Below are 26,510 nucleotides of genomic sequence, written 5' to 3'. Positions count from 1 at the left end.
CTAGTATTCCATTTGTCCGTTGCTTATCCCTACAGAGATTCCTGGTGCAAAGTTCACGACCTGTCAGTGAGAATGGTTGAAAGCAGAGTCCAGGAATTGGCCATACTAAAATCCATCAAGACTTTGTGAAAATAAAATAAAATGAAAAACTGAGGCTTGCTTCCTCATAAACCTCTCAGGAAATTGTCATCTGTCTAGTATGGGACTCATTGTATTCAAGAAAAGGAAAAACTTGATCAATCAGGTGGTTATTGCTCTGTACTGTCTTAATCTATAATCAGGTGAACAAAAATATTTCTACTTTCCTTACAATCTGAAATAGCTGGTTTCTTACGAAAGACCTTGCCCCCCTTCTTTCTCTCTCATCTGTGTCCTTGCTGCAAAAACAAGTCCTCAAGAATATAAATATTTGTTTTACTGGTTATGTTCCATATCATTCTTACTTTCCAATTTATGCTGGTTTGAATATTTCGGTAATATTGAAGTCAGTTGCCATTACTTCCTTCAAAGACCCTATTTAAACACATTTGTAGAGTGTGTGCAGTATGATAGCGTGTAGCACCATGGATATATTAATTTTATTCTTACGTGGCTCAATATACGTTACTTCAGAGAAGCTAGGAACATGATGAACACTCCATTAGTGGTATTGGTAAGAAATACATTACCGCAAGTGCACAGTCAGTAAGAAAGCGCTTTTATTTGAAAGCGTTCTCATAACAGACAGTGTAGTAATAATCATAACCTGTGCCGCATATCTTCAGTGCTAGATTACATTTGCTTTTAGGTTCTTTGTAAATACAATTTTTATTCAGGATTGCCACATTTCTAACAGATGCCCGGGCTCCTGTTCCTTTTCAGCCTTTGCAGCCTCTGTATGCTGCAGGAATTTGCTGGGCAAAGGACTGGGTGTCCGTGCGGTAGACATTTTAGGATGCAACCCTTCTGCTTAGGAGCCAGCCTTGGTATTGTAGGGCATTGAGGTCTGATAATAATGTGAAGTGAAATGCGGTATTAAAAATATAAGTCAAATCCAAAGAGTGCTGTGTTGGTTGGATACCCAGGAGCAAGCTGGAATAGCCTTCTCTGACAGATTACTGAAAATACGGTGAGCGACTTTTGCGAGCCGTGAGGGGAAGCGCTCAGTTTTCTGCATGTGAAGCCGCTTGCCACGGAGCCATCACAGGGCAAGAGGCTTTCCTGGACAAAGGGTGAGGGTTTGCAGCCCTCATGGTGCTCTGTGCTGGGGGAAGAAGGACAGGACATGGGAAAGCACAGCTTGAGTTGGCCCTCCTGCTCAGACAGCTGGGAGTCTTGGTCCAAGAATGCTGGGCAGGGACAAATGCAAAGGGACCTTTGCAGTAGGGCAGGGGTGTATCACTGTGGTGGAAAGTTGTGGAGCAGCTTGCAAAGCTAATGGGGGAATGTGACTGCAGTCACAGGTGTGTGTGGCAGAAGTGTAAAAGAGGTATTTGTGGGAGGGAAGGGTTTTGGAGCGTCAGATGCTCTGGCCAAACACATGGTGGTCATGGCATGATGTTTTGGGGGAAGAAGAGAGGTCAGAGATCTGGTGGAGCAAGGAGAAAAGGCAGGCTGGTGGCCCCAGGAGCAACCAGGAGCCAAAGCTTTTAATGCTACCACAGGGAGACTTTGCAGCTGGACAGATAACCCAGTTTGGGTGCTTTGAGAAGAAAGAGTCAGGAGCTGGGAAGTGACCGTGGAGGTTCCTGCTTGTCCTCACGGACCAAGGAGGAAGCTTTGGGCAACTGAGCTGAGGGGAGATTAGGTGCAACCGGAGGTCTGGCAGCCAGGAGGCAGGGGAAGAGTGAATAATCTTTAGCCTTTTCTGTGGCGTATGTGAAATTGGGAAGACATACTTACTGTTTGAAACACAACGTAAGGTTAGTAACCCAAAATGAATCTGTAGCATTGAAGCTGTTTACTCTCATCGTTAGTCTTTTCCAAAGATTTTCAGTAAGTGGGGTCTGCATCTTCTGATGGTTTTAAGTGTCATGATTGGAGATTGTACAATGCACGGAAATGTGCTTTCATAGACTTTACCAGATCGTTTTTCTTTAAAAGAGACCTAGTTGCACTTTTAATAACAGATGCACTTTGTTGTGTTCACTTGCTAAGCAACAGACTCCCTGTGCTGCCTATGAAGCACAAAAGCAAGGGAGGCTTTGACACACTAAGTAAAGCTTACGTAAAGTTTGTGAGCAGCAGCAGAAAGAGTGAGTGATGAATGCTCTGACTTTTGTTCCTTACATTAAAATAGTTTAAGATTGGGTATTTTTCTCTGCTGGCTGCCATCAGCAATAGAAGTATCAACAGGAGAAAAATGGGTCGCTTGGGTTTTAGCATTAAGCAGCAAATCCAGGGCCAATAGGATTTAGCTGGGATGTTAAGGTTTATTCAGTGCATTTAGTTAATGAAGTTGGGGGGAGGAAGAGGAAAAAGTCGGTGTCTGGGCTTGGGGGAGGGGATGAAATAGCCTGATGCCCCCGGGTGCATCCTGCAGTGACTCCTCCTGATTGATAGATGCTTCACAACCTGAGTGAAGGAGGTTTTAATTAAAAAACGCCAGCTCTTTTGGATTAAAATCAAGCAGAAAGTCTTTGTAACAGACATCCACCTAGTCTTAAGGATGTATGTGTTTACCCTTAAGGGTGTAGTGTCCATCGGCTAGGGGAAGGGAAGAAGGAGATGGTAATACGTCCAAGTGTCTGTAAAGTGGTTATAGAGCCACAAAGATAGTCAGCAAGCGCAGTTGTATGTTAAAATTTGCCAGACAGGCACAGAAATCAAGTTCAGACTAACAAATTCCCATTTGACCACTATGCCAGATTTCCAGCAGACAGCCCCATCGTCCCCTATGCACATGGGTGGCCCTTTGCTGTGCTTACCCGTATTCTGAAGCCTTTGTGTCCCCTGCCAAAGGCTGTCATCTTGTGTACACACATGCTGTTCAGCATCTTGACTTGCCTTCTGAGCCCGGAAAGCCTTCAGCACAGAGACACGAGAAACAGTTAGTATAGAAAGTCACTGTCATTTAAAATAAAAGATCTATACTTTCAAAAAAAATTGCAAACCAATGTCAGTTGATCTTTTCTTCCAATAGAGCTAGTAGGTTTATTTTTTTGTCTTGGTTTGGCTTTTTTTAATTCTGGTTCTCTACAGACCGAGCTCCTACTCGAATCAGACTTTGTTTTTTCCGAAGCTGTAATGGTCGTTTAGAGTTTGATGAACTTTCTTGTTCCGCCCACCCCCTCAGAGGTCTGTGCTTGGTGCAATGTCTAGATGCTGCTGGGAGTCGTTGAGCAGCAATTAATACTGTCAAGATTCAGCCCAGTGACCTCAGCAGACTTTCCTCCAATAAAGGATGTGGACATCGATGGCAGGATTTGACTGTAACAGTATGGAATAAATAAGCAGCAGGCTTATAAAGTGAGTAAAAAGAGTCCGTGTACGTGTTGTTCTTGGCATAATCTAATTGCTGAGACAACCTATAGCTTGATATAAGTGTGTGAGGAGGGCGGTACAATATTTAGTATTTATTGCAGTGACACCTGAAAACTTCTACGAAATGTTCCAGAGAAAAACTTGAATGTGTGATTTTTGGCTTTGTTTCTTTTTGACCTTACAAATATTTTAAGATAAATATTTTCATATACTTTTTTAAAAAAGCAATGAAAATGCTTGGTAAAACACTGCAGTTTTCTACCTTGTTTTGTACTGTTTTATTTCTGTTATATTCACAGTACATTTCCTGGAAAACTTTTGGCCATACTTACAGAGTAGTTTAGTGACATGTCTGTAATAAGAAACAAAGAATAATTTCACTGAAATTAAAAAAAAAACAACCAAAACCAAAGAACAAACCAACAAAAGCACTTCACTGTGATGCTTACAGCAGGACTTTATGAATATTTCAGCCAAGTTTTAGGAAATGCGGGTGGCTGTGTCAGAACAGCAGTCCCAGGCACAGCAGCAAGAGTCTGGGCAGCTGCACACACAGCATGTGGAGCTCAAGGAGAAGACTCCTGTTGTCTTTCATATACAAATAGATATGTATTTGTTGGTAAGCGAATACAGATATTATTGCTGATCTTAGGATTTCATGAAGTGAAATCTGAACAGTGTGGTTGTCTCAGTGGCAACTAGGGAAGCAGAATACCATCCCAGATGCAGAGCATGCTACGGAAACCCACGTCTCTCAAAAAGAAAGAATATTTTTGGATGTATCGACGTGGTAATGAAATGCTTGGTGCAATGTCCTCCCCATCTAGTCCTGTATTTATGATGCTCTATTACCTTTACCCCTGATGGGCTTGTGTTTTCTCATCAGTGGGCAGTAAAGCACCTATTCAGCGTTTGAGCCTAAACGACTAGAAAGACAGAATCTGAGATTTCAAGACCATAAAATTACTTTTCTGTGATTTCATTCAATTAAAGAAACTGTGCGCGTACCTCATTAGCATGATTCTGGCTGTGTGCCAGCATCTGGCCAGAAGAGCTAATGGAAAATTTGCTGGCTGTATTGTAACATTAAACATACCATAGAACAACAGCAGAGATTTTAAATGAAAAGGCTGTGAAACATTGGGAGCTGATGCAACCTTTGTAAATGCTGTAAATCCATTCAATAATTATTGTATAACCTCAATAATTACTATACAGTACTGGATTAAATACTGAAAGTCCCTGAGCTGCATGGATCTGGTGGAGATTTGCTTACACATGATCAAAGTGATTAAAAAGACTTTCTTTTTCATAAATGTATGTTATACCTGTGAGAGTAAATAAAAATAAAATGTTTTACTCCTGCTAATAGGAAGATATGAAATCTACTGTTGTTCTGATGGACAATTTTATAGTTTCTATTCTCAGTGCTGAGAATCAGGTTTGGAGTTGCAACTCCTTTTAATTCAGGGATGTTTAAATCAGCGGATTTTATTCAAGTAGTAGGGAACATCAAAAGTTAAACCGTTAGATTTCTCCATGAAGAGCAAGGGCTCTGGGCAGACACTGAGAGAGAGAGAGAGAGATACACTTTGTTTCCTGCTTTCTCCTTCCCCTGTCAAGCATTCACACTGTACAAGTACAGATGCCTGGCAGGTAACGAAGAGACTGTCACTGTTAATTTGCTGTGAGCATCCCATGATGCTTACTGTGGAGGGACAGAGGAAGCTGAATAAAAATTATAAGACCTATCGAAACTTGTTTGCAACAAAATTTAATGTCCTTCAGTGTTTGTAATGTCAGATAAGTAAGATTCTCAGAATCTGACCCTGTGTTTTACAATACTTTAGTTTGAAATGCTCAAGTTTTGGAAGCCTCTCTTGTTTGTGCAGGGGTGATACATTTCTGACAAAAGATTCCAACATGAGCCGTGGTGGTGGGGCCTCCTGAGGCTGTATTGTCCTGTTGACTAACAGCTCCCTAAACAGCCTCCAATCCTGACAGAAATGCATATGCACTTAGGGTTGTTTCCTGTGACCGTCAGGTGCTGGGTGTGAGTCCTTCTCACACTTGAAACCAGTGTTTGGTGGTTGGGTTCCTGTTTGCTTACAGGACTACAATTGTCAGTATATCTCTAGGAGCTTCAGTACCAATTAATCTGTTGGCATATTCTATCATAACTTAGTATGTGACATCATGGTATTCAGCCTCTTATTGGCAGGTAAGTGTGAGTAATTAGTGTTTGTGAGTGATTTCACCCCTGTCTTAAAAAGCATGCTTTTAGAAGACCCTGATTTTCAGCTCTGACATTGTAACTTTAGGGATACCTGTTCCTGTTCCTGACCGTGGAGCAGAATGCATTAGCTTAAACACTAGAAATGCAAATTCCTTCTTTCTGTAGCTGTTAAGGCTGTCATGACGGTGTGTAAGGGTAGCTCACCTGTTACTCTCCATGTTGCGGTTGCATAGGATCACATCCATGACCAGGTACTGAGTGCCAGCTGATGAGTGATGTTCCTCAGTGGTAATTCCTAGCTAGTGGGTGAAACAATCTCTGTGCAGTTGTGTGAGTGTACTTTAATGTACTTGGAGGATGCTTTTTGATTTCTCAGAAATGTCCTTCCTGCTCTCTTGGTTTCCAGTTTCAATGAAAGATAAAAGGCAGAATTATGGCTACTTAAGTGACCTGTCTTGATATTTCCATATTTTCTGTTACTAGCCTTTTTCTGAGAAAGGTAGCCTTAGCCTTAGCTTTTAGAGGGTCTTATTTGCATACTTTGTTTTTTGACTGAGCAGTTGTATGAACACCACTTGTGGTGGATTACATCTGTATTTATAGCCAGTTTTGTTGGTAGTTACTTCTTGACCCCAGACTTGTGAGGAAGAGTTTGCTGACACACAATTTGGTCTTTGGACTTTGCCTTCTCATTGCTGGGTTTCGTTTTAGGGTATTCTACTTGCTGGAATCTATTCACTTCTAATCCTGTTCATTGTCTGAAAAGAAGTCTCCTAGCACTGTGACCTTTTCTTGCCTGTTGTACCTCCTGTTAAGAAACAGCCCTGATCTTTCTTTGAGTGGGTGTATGCAGTTATTGTGGTGTTGGCAATAAAATGCAGGCCAGGCTTTACAAAAAAAGCATGCAGAAACTATCCTTTTTACTGTGCTTTTATTACACTGGATTCTGCACATATGGATGTGCTTTTAGTTGGCTCAGGTGTAAAAGGCCCACCAATATATATCTAAACCTTTCTAAAGCAACTTGAATTCCCTCAGGAGAAATGCATTAAAGTTCCTAAGAAAATGGAGTTTTCTTTTACCTTGTGACCTTTCTGATTTCCCATCACTAGACAGGAATGACCCAGTCTCCAGTGAATATTATTATTTTTATTATTAGTCAATAAAGTTAAAAGCAGCAGATCATATATATATTGGTAAATAAATAATAACATAAGTAGCCAGAACTAGAGTTACCTACGGCTACTAATAAAATGTCACCTTCCTTTTAGCTCTGTACGCCTCCAAGATCATACGTAAAAATACATCAAAATGTGATCCTCTCAATGAGAATATGGCTGAGTTGACAGATAAAGAATTGTATTTCTAAATAATAACTTTAAAATATACAGGACAAGCTTAAAAGATTGCAAATACACCTAAAATCGGTTTCAGTTCTATTTCCTATGCTGCTAATGCAATTCAGAGTTTTCAGATACATATATTTTACATGGGGGGATTATCTTATGTGTAGTTTATTAGATTTCTGCAATCTTTTATTGGCTGTATTGACTTCAAAGGTATTAGTTCTTATTTGAAACACTTCACTGGGAACTTAACTTCAACCTTAAATGACAACAGGCAAGTTTAGAAAGAACATTGTCAAGTTTATAGTACCTGAAATTTCTTGCATACCTTTGTTTCTAGAATGCAGACAAATCAGGCAAAATTTGCGTACTTGCTTTTCCAAATTTTAGAGGAAGATAATAAATTAATATGTGTTGTTATTACTGCTTTATGAGAAAAGTGTGAGAAACCAGTTTGTTTCTTGGTAATAGTCACAGAAACGTCTCAGTTGAAGTAGTGTTGCATTGATACTTTTATTTTCTTGATAGCAATTGCAATTTGGGGGAATGGGTATATCCACAGAATAAAACCACTTTGACCCTGCATATTTGTTTAAAGCTAAGGGCAAAGTCTTCTTTAAAAATCACATCAGCACAGATTCAGTCTAGCGATGTGTTTGGCTCAGCATGTCTTCTGCTGCAAACCTTATTTCAAGAGATTATTAGTCAAAATTTGAAAACTATGCAGACATCTCTTGCAGAAAGCTGATAATCTGTCTAATGATCCTCAGCACTCTGGGGAAAGCTAAAGAAAAGGGTGTGTACTTGCATGCTTTTCATTGAGAACATTTATTAGGGTAGATGTCAAAGGGGTAGGCTACAGTAATAAACAAAAATGGGGTTATAGCTTGTTGTGAGGCAAGCTTACATGTCTGCAGCTTTGGATAACTGCTGCCTGTAACAGTTTCTTTCTTCTGTAACTTCTCATACAAGAAAAGGACTTATTGAAATGTATTTGTTCAAAAAAATGTTTTTTTTAAAATGATGCGTAATCAACAAAGTATGGAGAACATCTATAATAATTTTAACCTAATATTATTCAGTTAATATTTGGTCAAAGTCAGTAGTTTTGCGCAAGTACTGAGCACCTAATCTAGATACCTACCTGTGGTTTGTATATATGCATAGTAACTTTGTGGCAGAAATGTTATTAGATGTAAATGTCTTCTGTTTATTGTCAATATGAAGTGCTGTTGATCTTCATTCTTAGCCGATGATGATCTTATATTTGTAACTGTAGTTGTATTTTAATACAGTTTACCTGCTTAGTTTTTGCAAGTTGAAATAGCTATTTCTGTGTATTCCACTCATTTGCTACCTTAATTCTTTGGGACAGACTGTGAAGGTTGTCCTGAATTTTAACATGTGTACAGAAGACCAAATGTGATAAAGTCTGAGCTGGAGATGGCCTTGCCCTGTTGTAACACCCAGGGAAGGAATTATTCACTGAAAGAGCTATTGGACACTGGAACAGGCTACCCAGAAAAGTGGTTAAGTCACCACCCCTGGAGGTATTTAAAAGACATGTAGATGTGGTGCTGAGGGACATGGTTTAGTGGTGGACTTGGCAGTGCTAGGTTAACTGTTGAAGTCGATGATCTTAAGGGTCTTTTCCAACCTAAATGATCCTATGTTTCTGTTGTTCCTGGAAATTGTGTTTTCACAGGCTCCGTCTTCTTTCTCGATCCATTTCTCCTGACTTTTCCTCCCCTCTTCAGAAGTTTTAAACCTGACTTTCTCCTTCTGTTGGGGTAGAAGAAGAAAGGATAGGGTTTGCGAAGATATCTTGTCTCAGTCACGGGAACAGTGCAAAGTGAGTGTGGTGTGTCCATGAGACTAGAAATACAGAGTGAAAGTCTTTGCACTATGTTTGGATAGAAAAAACTTACCTTAGTATGTGGATTTTTTTCACATTTCTAAGAGGAGATAATATTTTTGTTGACATAGGAAAGCTCTAGTGGTTAGTATGGGAAGACTACACCCTAGCAGTTATTGATTGTGTCCACCACCACTTCATTTCAGTAGGAATAGACTTTCCGAAGCTTGTGCATTTTCATTTCAGTCACTTGGAACATTCAGCAGTGAAATAACTAAAAGATCATATTTTAGGCAAGCTTTATTTTCCCCCATTCAAATTAGCCTTCTGAATCTCATATTAATCATAAGACCAGGCTCTTCTTGTCTTTTTATAGATCTCTGCTACTCTGTTGAATGTATTTGCCAAGTCAAACTTCCCGTTTTTTCAGTTTTTGAGGTATATCTCTACTTTTTCCAATTCATATGAGAAGGTATGGCTTTACATTGACATTATTTGAAAATTTGCAAGTTGGATTAATTGGGAGCAAGTCTTCTCTTGCTGTTTGAGACACATCCTGGGTGCTTGCTGTATGTCCATCTTCACCTGTTATGATGGGTCATTTCCCCATCTTAATGCCATTTTTTCTTTACTGTGATTAGTATTAACGACCTATCTTCCATAAGCTACAGGGGAAAATACTTTTTTTGGACAGCCCTGTTTTCTAAGTTTAAAGTTATTCTCAACTTTGATGTCTCTTTTGAATTCATCTCTGCTATTGGGTACCCAGGCAGCGGAACAAACCCCAGTGCATTCTGTGGGCAGATGACCATAGTGTTGGGCTGTGTCCTGTGAGGCACAAGACTTGTCTGTTTTTCTTGGAGCTGCCACATGTGTGAAATTACTCCACCTTGATTAAAATGCAGTCACATGTGTGCTGCCGTGGGGTATTAAGTTTTGTAAATATCTGACCTACATTCTTCTGTTCAGTTTTTCCTTCTTTAGCTAAAGGAAGTTGCTTCTCATCTTACCCTCTACCAGGACTCTCAGTAATTCTCTTCTTTCATCTATATTGTTACCTGTAAGTTATTTATAGACTGTGATCATATCCTGCTCAGTCCTCTTTTCTGGATTATATAACTTTAGCTTCCTTAGTCTGTCTTCATATTCAGTAGCTTATCCTCCAATTCCTGTATCATTTAAGTTAGCCTTCTTTGTATATGCCTAGTCATTTTATATCTTTTTTTTGCAATATGTTGAGATAAGAGCTGCATGCGATATTCCATTTGTGGTCGCGTCATGGCTTTATACTATGGAATTATTACCTCCTTGGATTTATACAAGACACATGCACATCAAAGACCAGCAGTTGCTTCTTCTGCAAACAGATCAAACTTGCAAAATAATCTTCAATCTCCAACCAATCTTTGACCCTACTTTCCGATGGCATCAGGCTCTACCCTTTTAGACAACAGTTGGTGCTGCTTATATTCCAAGCTAAAGGAAGAATAAGTTTACTTATTATGAGTAAATATTGCCCTGTTTTCTGTCGGCACATTTCAGGTGTTTGTGGATTACTGTCCTCTTTTGTAGAGAAAGGCAAATCAAATGGCAAGATGCAAAATATTTCCTTGAAACTACATGAACTTAATGCATATTGACTTAAAAAAAGTAATAAATAATTCATATTTACTTGATGCGTATTTGAGTTTTGGTTAATTTTCATGAGTATTTGTCATTTTTGATTTCAAGAGAGCAACAAAGTAATAGTGCTAAAATAGAAAGAAACAAACTGCGTGTAAGACCAGCTGCTGACCATGCCAGGAGTCTTAGAAAACCAACTTCAGTTTCTGTATTTAGGAGGCCTCTGAATTTTTAGAAGCTCGATTGGTTTTGTTTTCACTCCACTCTCAATGCCCCACCGTACATCAAATCTCTGAACTATCTGATTTATCTTTCTTGAATTCAAGATGTTTTCAGTTTGTGTGATCCAACAATGAATTACATATATAAATAAAATTCCATAGAAATATCATGTGGATCTATTAATGACATCTGTAGTAAATTTATAATAAAAAAATCTTTATTTCACTTTCCTGTACTTTTCTTGTAATGTGCTTTTTGAAGTCAGTAGTCTTTTTCTGCTAAATTTATCTTACTTTCCTAATTCTTTCTCTACTGCTGTTTCTCCTCCTCTGATTAACATTTAGCAGCCTTTACTTCTTTCCAGAGTGGCTTATCTAAGAAAAAGCTCACACTGTACTGACATCTTGTTTTATTCTTGCCTGAGTGAATGGTAGAATTTCAGAACTAGTTTGTTGCCTGATTATCAAATTCATCTACTCATTCAGATGTAAACACTTAAAAGATTTTGTTCTGATTGTATCACCACTGGTGGTTTCTTATTCTTCACATCTGTATTTATCATTGTCATAAGTGGCCACATTTCTTATTTTCTTCCATGCTAGTCTGTGCCAGAGATCAATTTGTTTCATCATCTTCAGTTGGAAAAAAATTAAGTGTTGCTGTAATATTGTACGAAATATTTTGATGCATGGTTCTGGATGACACTTCGTTATAATTCAGGTGAAAGCTGAATAAGGCAAGCTATCTTTAAAATATGTCTGTTTTCTTCCGTGATGGAGGTCGTTTCCAATTGTTGGCAAATCCCTTTTGACTGCTTGGTTATATTGGTTATTTAAAGTAATAATAAAAAAGTTTTAAATGCATTAAATGCTTTAAGATTAGTGCCAAAATGAATGTCATTAAGTAGTCTAATGAACCAAGTGTGCTCCCTTTTGAAGTTAGCAGCCACTGAGATCTGGGAGAGCACTGCTAGTCCTGAAAAGCTTAAATGCAGTCCTGCTGTTCCAAGGGAAGCCCCAGGAAAGGGGACTCGCTGCAAAAATTGAACTGGAATCGGAAAATAACAGGATTTAGGGAGGAAATTTAAGCCATTTGAAGGCATCTTTCAAACCCTGGAGCTGGAATCTTATCTCATACCTCATTGCCACTGAATCTGCAGAGATGTGGCTTTGATTACCATCTGCTCAGTAAATGACTGGTTCCTTCCTAAGGTCCGTCTCAGGCTATTAGACAGGGAGTTAATCGTCACATACTGTGCTAGGAGCAGAGGGGTTCAGGGTGGTTATTCCTAGTTTACCTCCCTGATCTGTAGAGCAGGTCTCTTGAATGCCCTCAACATTACTGTTAACAGAAGGGTGGTGAGGGGCAGTTGGGGAGGGGGGGTGGTTCCATGAGTGCCTGAGTTTGGGATGTTGGAGAGACTAGTTATTTATTTATTTTACTTGGTGTCATTGAAGATTAGTAGCCTGTCCAGGAGGTTTGTGCTGTAGTACATAAATAGCAAAAAAAAAAAGTGTAATGAAAGACAAGATATGTAGAAATTCCAGGCTGTCCAGATCATTTAGTTCCTACTTATACAGCTGAAGCTTTCTGTATTGTTTGGTTTCCGAAACAAATGATGCTGCCACGTTACTGCGGTAGGCTACAAAAGCCTGGGGGTGCCCTTGCAGCTCTGCAGATCTGTCTGGCATCTGGCAATGAGGCCAGAGAACAGAAAGACAGTGTGAGTGGGCTCCGCACCACAAGTGTGCGTCCCCATGGTATTTATAGGCTCTTACAGCGCTGTTGGTGGGCAAGGCGCAGAGGCAGGGAGTGCGTGACCATGCTGCTTGTGGTTGCATTGTCAGCAAGAGAGAATAGGTATGTGCTTGGTTTTGGGGTTTTTTTGTTGTTGTGGATGATTTGGTTGAGTTTTGTTTTTCCTTTTATTTTTCTTTTTTTTTTTTTTTAAGCAAAGCCACCCAGGTTGATTAGTTTGCTGAGCGCAGGCAGCAGGACTGCATGGACTAGTTGTTGTCTAAGTGTCTGTGTGCCTTCTGGGATGAGCAGAAGTAGCTGTTCCAACAGTTTCAACTCACAGACACTGTAAATGCAACTACAGCTGCTCCTGAGCCAGCAGTCATGTCTCTGTGTGTTTGCAAACAAACCAGATCTTCGAGGTCTGAGCAGTAACTTGTACTAAGTTTATTTGCGTTGTAATCAGCTACCCTTGAAAGGTTAAATAGGAAAATGGGCTCCTATTCATAGAATTTCCTGGTGACTTGGAGCAGGGGGAAATCTATATGCACTAGAAGAACCAGAGATGAGGAGGTCATTGGACATGAGTGACAGCTGCGTGTAATGCTCCCTTTCCTGTTCCCACATCTGAGGCCATGCCTCTTGCATTCACGGACTGTGGGATGCATCTCAGGCTGAGCTGGGACCCAGCTGCATTTGGGACATGAAGTCCCTAAACATTGCTGGCACTGGGCTGGTAGTAAGGCAGCTGGGACGCACTGACAGAGCATTAATCCATTTTGACAGGGAGTCAGAGTTGGGAAGGGATGATTTTGTGGAAAATTAGGACATCAGAAGTTGATGCCACCACGCCACTGTGGGCTTACAGTTATTGTCTCCAAACTGCTTTTAGTGGCTGGGTAATCCTTGCACGTTAATTGCTTTGTTCTTTGGCTTGCAGTGAGCATGACCACCATGGTGCTTGTCATTAGATCTGTCTTTAAATTGGAATGGCGCAGGGAATGCTTACAGAAGCATGCTCTCTCTCTCCCTCTACCCTCGTTTTTTTCCCTCCATTTTTTCACCTTTTTTTTCCTTATCTGCTGAAGAAAATGTAACACACAAATCAGAGTAACAATCACTTTGTACACTTTTGACATCAGAAAAGAGATCAGCTTAGGACAGTTAAGTTGCAAAGCACTGTGAAACAATCACGTTTTAAGACCAATGAAAAGTGTGTTAGTTGATAATACTCTGAGGGCTAAGTCACTTGGGATAACTCTCAATTTCTCCTCTGTATCCACTGATCAGGCAGTTATCAAATGGTAAGGAAACCCTTTCTGGTGTGACCTGAGTTATTTTACTCCATGTCTGGCAGTATTCTTTGGAAAGATAAGCCTGTATGTTTCAAATTCACTTTCAATTTTCATATATTATGCACCAAGGGTAATAAATTTTAGTGCAATTTTCAACAGCATGATTCTTTTGGGGTTTTTTAGTAGTTTTATTAACATTACTTTAAATTTTCTCTAGCTAAGCAGACTGATTGTCATTGTGTGAGGTAACAAAGATGCTCAATAAGGTTTTATGGCCACATAAAGGAGAATCTTACGTTTTATTTAATCCGAAAATATGACAGAATTTTTTCTGAAGTAGTCAGTTATTCTTTGAAGCCATTCTGGACCACTGATTCTTAGCACATCAAAATCAAGTTTTTATTTGAGTGCTTTACAGATTTACGGTAACACAAATATGAACATTAGATCTGCTGGGATGTTATACTACAACCTGTGGGAGAAAAAAAGTGTACCAGTCTCTGTTCTGCATCTTTTGTTCCACAATCAAAATTTCTGGTGTTGACTGATCTTTATTTGTATTTCATGTACTTATTCTGGATCTCTCTGAAAGCATGGTTGCTCCCAGTTACAAATGAGAGGTGTTGACTCAGCCACAGTTGTTAGTCAGTCAGACAGAGACTAAAAGAAAACAATTTTATTTTTTTTGATCAAGTGCAAGAGTAGATGCATACAACTTTTCTGTTTGATATGCTCGTGAATTCCTCTCCCCCCTTTTTGATCCATCTTTGATCCTCCCAAAGAATCTTGAATTTGAGCCAGATTTCTCTGGGAAATTCTCCCCTTGATGATGATATTTGCCAGGAAAGGGATTTCCACAGTGTGTTAGCATTGTTAACGCTCTATAGGTGGGGGAATAGGTAACATGAAAACCACCGTGGAAAAAAAATGAGATTATTCTTTTCTGCATCATATAAATACATAAGATTTTTTTCTGGTGATTCTATCAACCTGTCAATGTTTTGTCATGTTTTCTATTAAATTGCACTATCCCTACATGAGAATTATTCTGAGGATTTTTTAAATTATTGTTTCCTGTATAACTTATTGGAGGGGGGGATGCTGTTATTGTAAAGAGCCTGCATATTCATCTTGACTGGGCCTTCACCAGTGCGTAGTGGCTGTATTGTTCTTTCCTCTCTGTAATACGGGAGCTGTGAGGTCCTGCTGCCAAACACCAAAGTTAGAGCTGAAGCTCAGACCTTTAGTTGAAATTTGGAAAGTGACTGGGGAAGAGAAAGTACATAGGCAGGAACACCCTGTTCAAATTAATAATTTCTTTAAACGCCTGCATCAAGAACACTCTCTAAAGAGCAGTAGGGATGCTTATGTTCAAAACCAATGTGTGTACAAAACATAGATTGAACTAAATACTCCAGGGGCTTTAATGATCAGTGGGCACAAAGATGCTTTTGTTTCCAAATTTGTGCCTGAGGGGATGTGCCTAATCTGTCATGTAGAAGAGTCTTCTCTTAGGCCACATGGTCCTGAGCTGGGTCCTTTGGGTGAATCATATCTGTTGCTAAATAGACATGTGAGATTCTCCCAAAGGAAATATGGAGAGGACTATACATAGTGTAAATCACTGTCAGAGCAGCAGGCCCTCCCCTTGCTCTAGTGGAGCTGAGGAAAGGAAAGAATTCTGCAGGCAACTAAAGATATTTTAAAATAAAGAAAAAATAAAATTGTTTTATAGATTGTTCTCGTGTCTGGTAATTCTTGGGCAAATGTAGGTGACACACAGGACTTCTCCAGGGTAGCACTTACATACTTCCCTGGGCCCCAGGTCCTGTACTGGCATTTCACTTTGTGGTGTAAATTAAGTCCAGGTATTCTGACTCTGAACCAAGACCAAGTGCAGATCTTGCATGCTGAAGGTCAGTCTCAGGTAAATAGACATGGGTTCTTTCCTTTGTGATGGAGTGCTAATGAACTACAAAAGGAGGTTTGTAATGCAGTTTGTACCTAAACCGATCTATGGTGAAGAGACCTGAAAATATAAGCATCTGTGATTTCAGTTCAAACAAATCTTGTCTACAGAACATGAGTAGTGTGTCTCTTCTTCCTCCTTCCTTTAGAGGAAAGCTGTGATAGTATTCTAAGCAAAACAGCTAAAATGTGATTAAAGATGTCTGTTAAAAAATGTTTTCCAGCCTATGGTCTGAGAACCGTATCTCAGAAACCTGTGGTAGGTAAAGATGAAAAGCAAGCAATTTGCCTTGGACTTAATTTTGCTATTCAAAGGTCCGCATCTCCACTGGAAAATATTTAGGGATCTGTGAATTGAAAACAGTTGAAAATCACTGACCTGAAAATACATTCCCTTGTTTTCAAAAAACCAGTAAGACTGAGTTAGCAGAACATTTCTCTATGGTGATTTTGCTGTCTTTCCCTCCCACCTCCCATCCTACTAATGGATCATATGATCTGTAGCTAGAATATAGCCTTTCATTTCTTATCGTCCTTCTCTAATGAGATCTTTCTGTGTTGAAACATCAGCACAGAGCTTTCCTAGACTGCCTGTACAATTATCCAATGTACTGCACATTTAAATGGAAATGAAAAGTTAGATTAGTTTGAAAAAAATCATGTTTTCCGCTTAATTTTAAATGGTCAGTCTTGCCAAAGGGATCTCCCATTATAATTAAGATGTGGTATAGTCCTGGGATCAAGCTTTCTTTCAATTAGGCTCAAAAAAAAAAAACAACCCCCAAAAAAAAAGACTACCATAAATGAAACAGATGTTTCTACACTAGATATCATAATTATCCATGACAGTGCAGCCTGCCTTTGGAACTCATGTACTACAGGCACAGCATTCATGTATTACAGACCTCTGACCTTAAGCAGATGTCATTATTTAAGTCATATGGACAAGCCAGAAGGAAGGTTAGAGCTCATTCATATGTACATAGTTCTTTATTTTATGTATACATGTGGTATTTTTGCTTGGAGTTTTATAGGAAGTTACCCCTAAAAGGTGTTTAGGGTGGAATTGGGCTTCCTTCTGACAGAACATGGTGGTTTTGCTAGTGTGGCATTGTTTTTTTGGTGTTTGGGATTCCCCGTTGCCTTTTATTTTTTTCAGCATGGAATATGTAGGAGGTTCCCTAAGTTATACACTGAAATCACTAGGATTGCCTGGAGTGAACCATCAGCCCAGACTTTCTTTCCCTCGAGTAACTGCCATCTGAAGTAACTGTCATCTTGATGAAATATGCTCATGTCTGATCATAGCTGTGGCAACAGTCTTAAACAGGAAAACACATTCTTTCAGTTCACATGACTGGGGCTTGTATTTGTTGCCAACCACTTCTAATGGAGGTAGGGAAGCTGCAGCTCATGGAGTTAGTTGAACTGCATTTTACTGGAGCAGTGCTGTGATGTTTGTAACCTTCCTCCTTTCGTTTCACTGAAACCGTATAATTTCATTTTGTGATATTGCCTGAAGCTACCAGGTTATCCAAATAACTTGCCAGGCTCAAAGCAAAACATCAAACTGTTTCCCTTTCCTAGAGACCCTTTCACCCTTCGCTACTATCACTGGCAAACTACCTTTTTTTTTTCTGGGGGGGTGGGGGGAAATGCAACCCCAACCTCGAATCATCTTGCAGTTACTAACGCAGAAAATGGGCCTAATGCAACTAAAAGGACAACTGAGCTACACAATAAAGTCCACCCTGAAAGGAAATGGATAGATGAGTTCCTGTGTGAAACTGCACCCTTTTCTTACATTATGTGTATAAGCTGACAGCTGCTTTTTAGTTGAGTAATTGAAGTCTGGGGTACGTGCTTGTGATTCCAGGAGAGCAGGACGACCTATGCTGAGAATTTCTCACGGTTAAGTCACAGACCTATTAAAGCTTAAGCAGCAGCTCAGCAGTGCTATCTTACTGGTAAGAATAGTCGCAGGGATTCCTAACACCCACAAATTTATTGAAACAAATGCTGCTTTCATCTCTTCAATGAAAGCACCTGCCTTTAAGCAATGGCCAAAAGATGCTTATAGGTTGTGAGACGCACTTCAACTGCATGCTTTCCTATCCCTACAGAAGCCTATGCAGCATCAATATGACCTTCAAAACACAAGTTAAAAAAAAAAAATCTTCTGTGTGTATGACCTCAGTTTTGAAGACCATGGAACTGCATGGTTGCAGCAGTTGGTATGTGGAAGCTAATTCTGTCCATCATCCTGTACAAAGTCTGGACCACTTGGTCCTCTGCAATATGGTCCTTCTGGGCTCAGTGCTCAGGGAGAAGCCCAGGCAAGAATTGTTGAGCTGACACCAAGCTACAGCTGCCCTCTGGCTTTCTTACAGTCTGTGCTTCTTAATGCTTTTCATAAAGATAGGGAAGAGAAACTTGGCTTACTGGTAAAGGGTTTGTTACTTAGTTATATATATTTTAGGGAGGGAAAAAAAACCCTTAAAACTTTGAAAACTGTAGGAATCGACAGCTCAATTCCTCCTTTTACCAAAATTCTTCTCTTTTTTGCATCCTTCACCCTCGTGTTGTGAATTGGGGCTGTGAAGTTAACAGAGCAAGATAGGGGCGAACATTTGTACTGTCTGGATCTCTCAGGCTTTAAAGGAGCCAACCAAACTGTGTTGGGTTAAGATCTGTTTTATTGTGCTTTTTGACATACTCTGTAAGACTCAAAGCTGTTAAAGTTTAAAGAAAAATAGATGAATTACAGAGATGTAAGAGTTCACTTACATTTAGGAGTATTTGACACCTGTTTCCAACCACAGGTGGAAGGCTACATAATTTGGCACAAAGATACACAGAAATAACCCCAGGCATTGTTTCTGTGTGGCACTAGAGCACATCGAAATTACTTAGGGCATGACAATATTTAGATCAAAGCTTAAGAGCTGAAAGGGCATCCAAACCTCACTGCACCTAAAAAAAAATAATAAGTAATCCTTGTAAAAGCTTTGGCACAGCATTCCATTGGTGGGAGGGGGAAAAAACCTGTTGAAAAAACCTGATGTTTGTGTTGATTGAAAGTGAAAATTTAGACTTGTATATTGGCAAAAGTCACTTTTAAAGGATGAAATTGCATTGTCTGTTCTTTTTTATAGAGAGATTATTAGTAATCTGATATGAAAATGTCATTTAGCTTCTTTGTATCATATGCGAGTCAACAAGTGTGCACTATGAGTTAGCCATGCAGTATTCAGCATTGCTAGTACTGCTGGGTATAAGTTATTTAAGTTCCAGAACGTTCTGGAGGCCAAAGTAAATCGTGTTCGAAAATCACTAATATTCTAAAAGCCCCTTTGCTTCCCAGCTCATGCAGCTGAAGTTCTTAATATTGAAGGAATGGAAATTAAGGCATAGTTTGTATTCCTTTATAAGTATGATGGGCATTACAGTTCCACCCCAAAAAAAGAGATCCATGGGTGGAAGGGAGCTTTTGACCTGCCAAGCCCCTTGCTGATAACAAAACTGTCCCTCTGTATCCATTGTCCTCATTAAGGAGAAAAAAACATTTAACTGAGGATTTGCTTAGGCATAGGGGCTTAGGAAGTCTGAGCTTTTCTGTAGCTTAGCTGTTTAAGAGTATCTTACTAGTTTGACCTGATAAGAGTAGGAAGTGATTTTTCACCTAGAGGAAAAATAAACTATAGGGGGCAAACCTGTAAGTTGAAATTGGATAGGTCCTTTTAACAGCAACTTTCAATTTATGTGTTAGCCTGTGGAGAGACATGTCTCTGTGTCTTTACTGTAAACCTTCCAGTCTTGAAGCAAAAAATCTGTTTTCTGGGCCACATTGAAAGAGTCCTAAATTATGCTTTAAAATTAAAGCCAGCTACAATCTGCAGGGACCACGATCCATTCTATAAAACAAATGTTAAAGTGGGAAGGATCAAAACAATGTGAGTGACTTCAATTCCAGTTGCTTGTTGATGTCCAAACTATAACAGATTTGGGTCTGACTCTGCAAGATAGGTATAAAATATTGCTGTTACAAATTGATGATGTTTTGCTTTCCTTTTGCAATGTTACATTGTAAGAGAACAAAGCCAACCAAGTTCTGTTATCTGTGTTGCCGGTAGGGAGATTTTCACTGACTGAAGACAAATGCTGTAAAAGCTTTAGCTGGTGGTAAACCCATCACAGGACTGAAGGCAAACTGCTTTATCTGTACTTTGGCACAGATGCCATTCTTTTCATGGAGAAGAGCATGGGGCATCTCTTGGCAAGTGAATTTTGTGGATGTTACACCTCTTAAGATTTCTCTCATTTTGATAAAGCTCAAAGGACAAGTTTTTTTTCTGAAAGGGATTTATCACTGCTATCTATTAACTGCCTCTAAACACTGTGTACTTTAAATATTTTACAGCTACATGAAGGGATTACGGCTCAGGACACTGTAGTTTTATGCAGCTTATCTGTCAAATGGCTGTTATACCTTCATTTTCAGAATATGTTTTATCTAGAAATGTGATTATCAGAACACATTTTTAAAGATAACTCCTTTACACCGGGAGCAAAAAACGGATATATAAAGTCACTCCTCGTAGGTCTTTTCATGTCGGTCCTTTGTTTGTTTGGGTCATTGAAACCTTTAGCAATGCATAAGAATAATCTCATTTAATGACGTGAACAAAGAACCAGCTCCCTCTTGTCCAAAGTTGCAGCAGAAAATAAAGTATAAACAATTTTGCAAACATAATTTATAAATTCACAGCAGTGACATCTTGCCTCTTGCATAAGAAATACAGCATATACATACTAAGTAGAGCAGTTCATGGTAACCAGATGCAGGGTCATCCATTAGCAATACTTTATCTGATTAATATTGTTAATGGAAGGGCTTATCCAGCCATTTCCTAAAAGCGGATCTGCTGTAGATCATGGTTTCTTGTCAATACAATCATCAAGGCTATCGTGGTTGAGACAGCCCAGTTATTAACCTGCTAGAGAGAACTGGACAGAAAAATCTACCAAGCAGTCAGTGAAACAGAGACCCTTCCATTTATTTTTCTTCCATGCATAACATTGCCCCCTGCACTGCTACCTTCTATGTCATTTCACTTGGCAAGACAGATTATTTCTGCAACTTTCTTTGCTCAGCTTCTGATATATTCAATGGCTTTATTGTGGTAATTTATGATAGTTTTGATTTTTGTATTCATCATGGTCTTGATAAATGAGAAGGTAGTACAAAGAGGACATACTTCTGGAACAGGTGGAAGTACTATAGTTACACCATAGATTATTCTAAAACATGTAGATTAGGAAGCAAAACAAAAATTCATTTTCTGCCTGAGAAAATGATCTTGAGATTGGAATATCGTACATTAACTTTGAAGATGGCCTATCTAATATCTTAATTTTGTACAATACAACTTCTGTTGTTTGTTGAAGTATTTCTGACAACAATTAAAGTATTTAATGATCTGTCTTCATTATAAGTAATATGGTTGGATATTAACAATTGAGCATAATTTTAATCAGATAGGATTTATGTAGAAATCTGTTCAACAGGTAATATTTTGTTTGGAGTTGTCTGTAGTATTTTTGAATTTGGTTTTGAAGTCACTGTTCAGTTAAAACATAGTGGATTTCTTGTTTTATTTTTAATAACCTGGGGTGAAAAAAATCTTCTGTTTAGACATAAGATACATGTTTTTAAACAAAACAGGTTTTTCTAAGCTATTTGTCTAGCCCTGAGGAGAAAATATTTCTTTTTAATTTAATACAGTGATACATTAAAAAGCTATACATTAAAAAATAATCCTAAAACAAGTGAGGACATACTATGACTTACATGCATGGTAACAGACGCATGAAGTAGCTTTACTGTTGCAGAGCAATGAAACCACAGAGCTCGTCTCAGTATTGATCACGATCCCAGCACTGTCTTTGCAGCTCCCATGTTAGACCCTCGCAGCAGGAATTCAGCTCTTTGTTGCCATGGTTGTAGAACTGCGCCATTAACTTGGAGTATCTTCTCAAACCAAACCCATTCTTTCCCTGTTTTCAAGAATAAGATAAGTTTCATGAAAACTTTGGAAATATTTTGAATTTTATATACCTCCTACTAAGACAAGGTGATTTTCAGTGACATTTGATTATATGAGGGGATAGTGCTTCTTTTCTTAAAATTATAAGTGAGCTTACCTACTTAATTTTAGGGTTTTTTAAATATCCTTTTAAGTATCAAAGACTTCCCCTGCTATTTTTTTCTTTTTCTGTTTCTTTCTTTATTGCACGCACTTTTTTTTCATTCATTCGTGTCTTCTAACCGTGCTTGCATTTCTTGGGTTCTTTGTCCTTTTCTTTATTTCCATATCTTTCTTATTTTTACTTTTATGTTTTTTCCCTCTGTGTTTCCCTCCCCTAGATTGGATACAGGACCTTATGTCCCTTGCTCTAGGGGTGAATGTCCCTTCCTGTTCATCTGCTTGCCTCTTTTACCCTTTAGATAGGGGTAGGGAGTAAAACCAGAAAGACTGAACAAATGTTTTCTGGCAATAAATGCATCTAATGTTGTCTACCATAACCACAATAAGATCACAATTCTTGAATTGCTGCATGAACTGAGAAACACTAAAAGCTTTAAAAACTAGCAAAAAGACAACAGCATGCAACTTTTAGCAATGAGGACGAATAGAAGAATGTTTGTCTCAGGCCTTTTTGCAAAATTAGGATATAGCTAGAGAACAAAAGTCACACTGAGGGTAGAGGATTGTGTGATTGGTGAGATGGTAGAACCAAGGAAGACCAGAGCAGGAAGGTCTACTGTGTTTTATCCCTGTTCTTCTTGAACTTTTTAGTTGTTATAGGAGGTGTCAGAATGAAAGATCAAAATACAGACTAGAGAAAAGAAGATGGCTATGTGTGGGAGAGGTAAATCAATAATATCAGCATAGTAGTCCAATTTCTTGATGAGTTTACCTGGAGAGTAAGATGCAGAAGGTAGAAGAACATAAGATAGGCCCCTGTCAGATCTTTTCTAAAAATGATGGAGGGAAGGTGAGGATTATTGTCTTCTGTAATAATTAGAGGGGTAGGAAAAAAGTGCATTAAACTTCTTGGATAAAAAACTTCTGACTGACTCTACAGAAAGCAGTTGGAGGGCCAGGATACTGATAAAACACCTCACCAAAAAGAAGATGCTAAAGCCTTCAGTGAAGACAGGTATTTGTACAAGAAGTAGAAGCCAGACTGCAAGAAGTCAAAAAATGGAGGGAGTTGCAGTCATTCAGCCTGGAGAAGAGGCGGCTCTGGAGAGACATAGAGCACCTTCCAGTACCTAAAACAAGGGTGCAAGAAGGTTGGACAGGGATTTTTTACAGGGACATGGAGTGAGAGGTCAAGGGGTAACAGCTTTAAACTGAGAGAGGGGAGGTTTAGATTAGATACAAGGAAGAAATTCTTTACTGGGAGGGTAGTGAGGTAGTGGAACAGGCCATCCGGAGAAGCATTAGATGCCTCATCCCTGGAAGTGTTCAAGGCCAGATTAGATGGGGCTTTGAGCAGCCTGGTCTAGCAGAAGGTGTTCCTGCCCATGGCAGGGGGATTGAAACTAGATGATCTTTAAGGTCCCTTCCAACCAAACCATTTGCTGATTCAGCAAATAAACAAAAGATGATCAGACAGAGCAGATAGGAAACAAAAAGGAGTTAACAGAAGAAAGTGAAAAGAGCAACTGGAGCTAGTGTAAGGAAAGAAAGCAGATGCTATGAGGCAGTAAGGGTTGTGGTGAGAGCCCTAGGAGACTAACAGATGGACTGGTTTTTTTAAAAAGAGAAAACCAAAACAAACAAAAAAACCCAAAAGCCAAAGTCCAACAAAATAAGACAACAACAAAACCCATTAATGACATTCAGGGAACTCATGGGCTTAATCTACCTTCAAGAAAAAAACTCATAAATAGCTAGGATATTGTAGTCAAATGGCTAAAATGTTGTATATGGTTGTAAACTGCAGGTATGGATCCCCAGATACTGTAAACTGAAAGGTAGCTGGCACTGAATTTTTAGCTTGGCAGGGTTCTTCCTGTGTAGCAGAGTGTGAGTGCCTTGCTGGAGCCTTAAAACTGAAAAGCAGCAAACTCAAGTTTACATGCTGCAGAACATGTGCACAGTAGTGAGTTTAAACTCATGCTCAAATGCCTTTTGTATCTAGTACCTCTCATATCTTGTACCCTTTGTGTCTTTTCTGCATTGTTTCATATCTGAACACTTGCAACCATAGTTCCCAAGTTGATTCTCTGAAAAACTGTCTATGAGGTGAGAATTCTGCACACTTAACACAGTGTCTACTTGCATTTGGAGTTACCAGAGATCTAATCAATGGGACACACTCAACTTTCAAGTCATACAGTTATAATCAAATCAGGAGATATCAGCTCAGTCAGAACTGCTGTGCTTTTGATGACTATGCTCTGAATTTGCACTGGTGTCCTTCAGAACAGAATCCAGCCACTTGGTCTGCACAAATATAAACAGGATAAGAGTTTTTCTAAGGGAATGGATTACTTATTCCTTGCTAGACACACTCATATACCAATTTCCTTCAGGTTTTTGTATTGTAAGCTTAAAGGACTGAAAGTGACACAGCAGTCATCCATACCAAATTATATACAGAGTACAGCACAATAGCATGACACCAATGCATCCTCTAATGTATGCTTAAACATCCTGATGCCATATTTGACTTAAAAGCTATTGTTGTCCCGTTACTGGGAATGACAACTGTGCACTTCCCCTCCCTATACAGCATCTCAACTGAACAAGCTACTGAATGGAATATGCCGTAAGTGGCCATATTTTATATTAAAATTTGATTAAATCCATTCTGTAGGCCACTTCAATGTGAATCGTAATTATATTATTCTGCCAGTAACTGAGGTAATATGATAAGAAGAATGTCACATTCTCTGGACTGCTTTTAATGGAGTATATATTATAGGTTGGTGCTTGCTGTATTCAGCAATCCTCACTTAAGAAAGAAATTTAATACTAAATGGCAGGTTAGAGCTGTAAAACTTGGTGGGTCACACTCTTCCTGCTCATGCATTAAGCATCATTAGGTGTAATGGAAATCTGCACAAGATGAAAAGTCCGGTGCAGGATTTGAAAAGAAGTGAGGGTGGTGATAAAATATCTTCATATTATTAAATATTTTTCATATACACTCTTCATTATTGCAAGGCAAGTGGGGGCACTGTACTATCTTGGTTGACCTCCTCTGTGACTTATTTTCAGCTCATCTCCTTCAATAGATTAGAATGGCCCTGTCTCTCTGTGGCAGTTTGTTTTACTGCAGCAGAGCTAGCAGTAACATTTTATAGCCTTCCCTTAGAGAATGTAGCTCCTCGTGTACTGGCATTGTTGTGTGGCTTTGTGTTTTCAGCCGTCTAATACAGTTTTGGTTTTAAAGAGCGTCCTTAAAAGAACGAAAGGGGAAAAATCTTGGTGAGGAACTAAAGAACTGAGAAGTAGGTAAGCAGTTAGCACCTGTGTGCCAGGTTAAAGAATATAGTTTCTAAGTAGGTATTGTGTGTTGTGGCTTCTCCGATATGCAGGGTGCGGTAATCTATTACAAAATAATGGTTCACAGTTGCTTATGTGATGCCAAATGGCCTGAAAAATCACACCTACATGTACAGCATACAGTTGTAGGAAAACAGAGCCTTAAAAAAAGATAACTCCTTTGGAAAACGTATTGACTTCAGTGAATCAACAGCTTCAGATGAGCAGTAAGGTCATTACAGATGCCAGATTTAGAGTTTAGTTTACTATGCTACTGTTTCTGGGAGGTCATTTTGTCTTAGTCCTCTCCACACCATTGTTCTCTTTTCCTTAAGCATTTTTGACAACATATGCATTGTGCATGCATTCTTGGACAAACTTCCAAGAACAAAGGGTTTGTGCTTTGTATCCAAAGAAGAGCCACTCCAAGTCCATTGCAATTAGTCTGTGATGACCAAGGCACTGGAAGTAAGTAGGGAGGTTAGTGGGATGCTTCCCAACGGACGAAATTAATTTTCTATGTATTCCCAGTCAATGTACCTGGCTACTCTTTGGCTTGGGAGCGGCACGTGCAAAAATTAACAGCTGTGCTCTGAACTTGGATGAAAAAAAATAGTATGTTATTGTTGATTTGGGTTGGTTTTTTTTCTCTGTGCCAAACAAACTAAAAGCGTCAGGAAAAAAAAAATAGTGACCTTGTCCTGTTAAACCTTGAAATGGCATTGGATCAGCAGTTGACTTTTGCCAAGTTCTCTTGTAAAAACACCCGCAGTAACATTGCAACATGTGAATAAACAGCAAGTGTCATTCTAATAACAATGCAAAGGTTGAATATGAAAATAAATAAAAACAAGGATAAAAATTGCTGACCTGAGGCCCAGTTCTCAATCATAGAAGTCAGGGGACTTTTCAGTATGTTTCAAAGCAAGCAGTATGTTAGGCTGACCAGGATTAGTATTTTTCTGGTCCCACTTGTATTTTCTTTCAATGCCACCTTACAGTGATCACTGTTTACACTGCGATCAGATCTTAGTAGCTCTGCTAGGTGTGGATCTTCTTTCACTGCAAATTTTTGGTTGTAGTGAGTTTTATTTTCACCTCAGCAGCGGATTCAACTTTTGCAATGATGAAATTGTCTCATTGTGTTCGCTGTTGCCTCTTGTGGCTGTGTCTCTTCTTGTTGGGCTAGGCTCTAAATGTGGG

General features: G+C 39.1%; 1 protein-coding gene across 20 annotated transcripts in view; it reads left to right on the top strand.

The window, feature by feature from the left end:
• The window catches only part of LOC116799594 (poly(rC)-binding protein 3-like), a 497,681-nt gene that overhangs the window by 357,168 nt on the left and 114,003 nt on the right, over positions 1 to 26,510 (top strand). The gene's annotated exons all lie outside the window — the stretch shown is intronic.

The sequence above is a fragment of the Chiroxiphia lanceolata genome, chromosome 1 (genome assembly GCF_009829145.1).
Source record: "Chiroxiphia lanceolata isolate bChiLan1 chromosome 1, bChiLan1.pri, whole genome shotgun sequence".
Lineage (NCBI taxonomy): Eukaryota > Metazoa > Chordata > Aves > Passeriformes > Pipridae > Chiroxiphia > Chiroxiphia lanceolata.
Note: the sequence above shows the minus strand (reverse complement) of the source record. Positions and strands in the feature narration are given on the sequence as shown.